We start from the raw sequence: 5,297 nt of genomic DNA, 5'->3' as shown, positions 1-5,297 counted from the left end.
CTCAAACAAAGGTTGACTAGTGACCTATCATGTTTCTTACTGCTCTACGTAGATGTTAAATTAGAATCAATGCTGTGAAACCTTTGTGCAGATGGTGTGAGCATGTGTAAAATTCACAAAATAAAGAAGTACTAGTACCACAAAATCTGCTGCACTATGCCAAATAATTTGCCTTTTCTTGATGGATAATTTAGTCCACACTGACACAGAATTTGGTCCTCCCTTGCCACATAATTCCAGTTTTTCTGACAATAACTCACCATCAGAGAACCAGAGTTACAGGCCAGTCAAAGCTGGCCAGCATCGAGAACACACATTATGAAAGGAGGGATGCAAGAAAAGCAAGGATTTTGCAGAGAGAGGGGGATAGGAAGAGAGAGGAGAGAAAGCGAAAGAGACAGAAAAAAAAAAGATGAAAGAGTGGATGGAGATGTGAGCCGGGATGCAGGTGATGGAAGGAAGGCAAAACAAACAGAGGTGAGGTGCAAAATCTCTGAGAGTAAAAGAGACTACCGAAATGTACAATGACTCTCTCTGCCTACCTCGGTCCCCTCACAAGTCCAACCCAGGGAATCCAGGAAACTGCAATTATACAGCAGGACAGGACCAAATTATGCAGCAGGATTCACTAAACTCTTTGAAAAGAAAAGGCAAATTTGGGCATTATGCGGCACACTTTGTGGTAGCATTACTTCATTATTTTGTCATTTTTACACATTTTAATACTGCCATAGAACAAGGTATCACCTCCTTAGTACCACTTGAACTCTCACATACAGCAATAAGCCACAGAAAAATGGCCAGTCAACATTTGCACAGGGTCTTCTACTCTGCCGCTAAAACATGTTGCTGCTTTTAAATAACTTTTGGTCTGTATGAATTAGAAACTTTTTTAAAAAAAATCTGTAAGTTATGCTGCAGATGATGTTATATATAGTAGTTGCAGCAAATCCATAAATATGCGGAAAACGCAACAACTGCAGAATCGCATAAAACCAGTGGTCCTGTTTACAATCTAGCGAATGAGGCAAACATACATTGTAATGACTAAATGCAATAACTTCTCATTCCATTCCTTTGACAAGAAAGACACAAAGTTAGTCTAAAGTATCACAATTCAACACAGGACCAGATAGGAAGAGGACCCTCTAATCGACCCCTCAAAAAATGAACGAGATGCAGGGAAGGAGAGTGACGTAGGAAGAAACTAAGAGAACTTGGAGGGAAGGATGGAAGAAAAGGAGAGGTGAAAAGTCCTAGCAAAATATAACCAGACCCAGCTCGTGTGCCCACTACTCTGTCCTTGGGGCCATAAGTGTCCAGATGTTGATTGTACCTCCCAGGGACAGTGGAGCTAAAACAAAATGCCTCAGACCAGGCAGCTGTGTCTCCATCTCCTCTTCCTTTGAAGATCAGCAGACACTGTAATAGAACTAACCATCCTACAAAACTGCACAGTCCCATTGTGAGCATGGTACATAGAAAATGTGCAGCTATGGTATCTATGTGCCCGGCTAGCTCAGTCGGTAGAGCATGAGACTCTTAATCTCAGGGTCGTGGGTTCGAGCCCCACGTTGGGCGCAGGTATCTTTTTTTTAGTAGTTTCTTGGATTTTTAAAAATATATTTTCTGTTTTTATTTAATCTAATTTATATTTGGTATGACATGGCGACATCCTAAAATGGCTAATGTTATATACGAAGAGTGAAAAGAGCATGTAGCTTGGAGGGATTGCTTTTCCAGGCAGCCTGTTGATTCGCTCTGGGTTGTGAATGGCCGCTCTCCGCCGTCCGTTTCGTTACATAGAATGGGGTTCAAAACCTTTTGTCATAAACGAGCTGTGAAAGTGCTCAGTATGAACCCCGGAGAGTCAAAGAAAACGAAAGTGAATGGCGGTGACGGTCCGTCACAGCGGATGCTTGGGGTGAGGTTTTAATGGGGGGTTTGTGGGGATGAGTTGCTTGACATACAAAAAAGTGCAACACTTTAAGAGTTGATGCTTTATGCCTGAGATGTGTAACCGTGTCGAGCACGGAAGTGTGTGCGCGAGCCTGTGATGCCCATAAGACCCCCGCGAAGAGCGAAGAGCTGCAGACTGTGGCCGGTGTGTGTGGAGAGGACGACGAGGCGGAGAGAGGACGTGGAGGGTTAAAACGAGCTGAGCTCCTCTCTAGATGGTGCAATTGAGGGTCGAGAGGCGGGAAACATTCGCCATTCCCGAATTTGTTATAGGAGTCTCGTAAAACACACAAGAATAAATGATCAAACTCCGAATGCATTCTCTTATGTCGTGCTTTAATAAATTTTTTGGACTGCGATGTGCATCGGTCGCTTAGCTAAGTTGATTAGAGCGTTGTGCTAGTAAGGCTTAGGTGGCGGGTTTGATCTCTGTACGTGCCAATGTTCTACTTTTCAAGGACTTTTTGTACAAAGTGTACTGATGCATTTACTAAATACAGTTAGGGAAGACAGCACTTTACCAGGGAGATCGCAGACGTACCATTGTTTTACTTCCCTCGAAGAGGCGAGGCGGCCGTCTGAATACTTATGTACATCTTGCGTCATAGGTCATATACAGATATAATTAAGACTCAAAAATGTGCTTTTTTTAACATGTAAATGTTGGCTTTTAGCACCCCATTATGTAGCATTTCTTAGAGCTGTGTGTTTCTAAACACGAACTTGGAAATATTTATGTACTGAGTACGATAAATGAACCAAGAGAGAAATCAGTTATATCTTTACCCTACATGTGGCCGGATATTGATACTATAGATTGGGCAACATTATAAATCAGGGCCACTTGAATTATGCAGCAGGGGAGGACGAAATTATGCAGCAGAGTTTAGTAAATTATGTGGCAAGACAAAGCAAATGATGCGACCAAATGCAGCACATTTTCTGATAGCATTAGTTCATAATTGTGTCACTTTGACTTTTTTCACATGTTAATACTGTCTGGCCAAAGGCTCCACCTCATCAGGACTAGTTTCACATCCAAATACAGTAATAAGCAACTGAAAGATGACCAGGCAACCTTTGCATAGGACCTTCCACTGCATTGCATGACGGGTCACAGAGATTTTAGTAACTTTTGATCCATGTGAGCTAGAAATATTTTTTGCCAAAATCCGCAGCTTATGCAGAGAATGATGGATTATGTGTAGGGCTCCCGGTTTTATGGTATTTTTTTTTTACAGTTCTGTCTGTATTTATCCATATTTATTTTTTGCTAATTTTATCTGTATTTATCCATATTTATTTTGGGTTTTGTGGAAAAATGAAGCTGAATTTAGTATATTTCCACATGTATGTAACCGGTAAATATGCACTCATGCTTGAATGCCTACCAGGTTTCAAGGCTGTAAACACCTGCAAAAGATAAATCTGCAAATTTCAGGATCAACCTTGTGCATATCTACTGCTGTTAAAGCCTCTTTACTAAAATTCCTTTTCTTTTTTAGCCTCCTTATCTATCAATCCACACAGCCATTGGCCTGGAAGTCATGGCAGACAGTATTCAGAGTAACTCAAAAAGCAACCCAATTTCTGTTTTTATCCACATTTCAAAATAAATACAGACAAGAAAATAAATGTTCTCTGTCTGTATTTATCTGTAAAAATCAGTAAAAACGGAAAACAGGGAGCCTTAATTATGTGACATGCGATGAATCCATAAATATTGCAGCATCACCTAATTCCAGTTCCCCTAATTATAGTGGATTGTCTTTTAACCCATACGCAAAGAAAGTGTTTTCACAATGTAAATCTTGAACTGATGCGTGAGGTGCTTCTGCGGATAGTCCATGAAACATTGGTGTAATTACACTTTCATAGCAAAATATTTGTTTTCCAGCGTTTCATGCAAATGTTTTTTTTTTAAGTGAAGATGCACCTTGGATATAAAAAAATCTTGCAAGACACTATAGGCAGACTGGCTTGAGCAGAAAATGTCTCTCAGCAAGACATTTTCTTTCCACATCAATCTCCATCTCATAATTTGTGAGCTAAATGTACATGGAGTGCAAGCTGGTTTAAAAAAGTTACCAAAAATCGTGCAACATAAAATGTATTTGCAAATTTCATACTAGATGAATTTCTAACATAATTACCATCTACACTAAGTAAAATCACTTTTTTTTTTACTGGTCTGTGAATTGGTGGCTTTTGTCGATGACGGGTGGTGAAGAGAGTTGTTATGTTACACCTGATGAGGTGCGTATGAAGCAGGACCATGGGGCAGAGCATGACAGCAATACATGCACACGTCATGTGCTTGGTTTCCAAGTGCACAAGCCTGTGCCCCAGAGCTTTCATTAACTAAATGACATCAGATGGCATCAAATGGGAGAAGTCAATTTACAGCAAAACAATTGTGAGAACTGGGGTCTCTGAGTATGTCCCCTAGATGATCAAGCATAACTTTACTCCAAATGCAAAAGATAAAAAAAAGGATAGTCAACACCATAAGAGAACAGAAAGATATCACTTATAGGTTTTTTAAATCACAGGCTTGATACTTCAGAGTCGTTTGCGTAATGGGCCTCAATAAACAATCCAGTTTTGCAGTTATGATGGTAAGCTGACTTGCATGAGTAGTGGTCTCAGCCCTACCAAATGAAGGCACCATGGGAGATGTCAGGGATTCCATTCGACTGTCACACGAGGTGAAGATTGTACCACTGGTTCAGCATCAGGGTCATCCATGGTGCCGGGCACTACCTGGCCTGCTTTTTTTGGAATGAGACATATTCTTTGAGAATTCCTCAAAGATTCTTTCAGCAGATACAAAGGTTCTGTTTCTAGATGCCACAATCCATGGCTGAGGTTCAAACAGTGTTTTCCCATAGAAACAAACCTGTAAAAGAAAAGAGACTTCTATACTTGTGTTGCTGTCCTTCGACATTCTTTGATGGCTCGCCTGAGTATTGCGATCCTCCACTTTAGCATTATCATGAACTCTTGGTTGTCACTGACATGACTGGCTAAAGTCTGGACTACTGGAATTATGTGAGTCTTCATTTTTCGCTTCATTATGAATTTGCGCATTTGCCATGTAATCCATCATCTGCTACATAATTTGCAGATTTTAACAAAAACAGTTTTGGTTCTAGCTCTAATGGATCAAAAGTTACTAAATATGTAGTGACACGCGGTGCTGTGCAGCGGAAGACACTTTGCATTGTTTAACTATTCACCTTTCAGTTGCATATTGCTGTATTTGGGTGTCATACTAATACTAATAGGTTATCCAGACAGCGTTTACATATAAAAATGGCAAAAATAATTAACTGATT

At 40.3% G+C, this 5,297-nt stretch overlaps 1 non-coding gene across 1 annotated transcript; it reads left to right on the top strand.

Moving 5' to 3' along the window:
* Positions 1 to 1,508: 1,508 nt before the first annotated feature.
* TRNAK-CUU (transfer RNA lysine (anticodon CUU)) lies at positions 1,509 to 1,581 on the top strand. The gene has a single exon. It is a non-coding gene; the product is annotated as a tRNA-Lys (tRNA).
* Positions 1,582 to 5,297: the final 3,716 nt, after the last annotated feature.

The sequence above is a fragment of the Triturus cristatus genome, chromosome 12 (assembly GCF_964204655.1).
Source record: "Triturus cristatus chromosome 12, aTriCri1.1, whole genome shotgun sequence".
Lineage (NCBI taxonomy): Eukaryota > Metazoa > Chordata > Amphibia > Caudata > Salamandridae > Triturus > Triturus cristatus.
The sequence above is the reverse complement of the archived record's forward strand: the minus strand, read 5'-3'. Positions and strand labels throughout refer to the sequence as shown.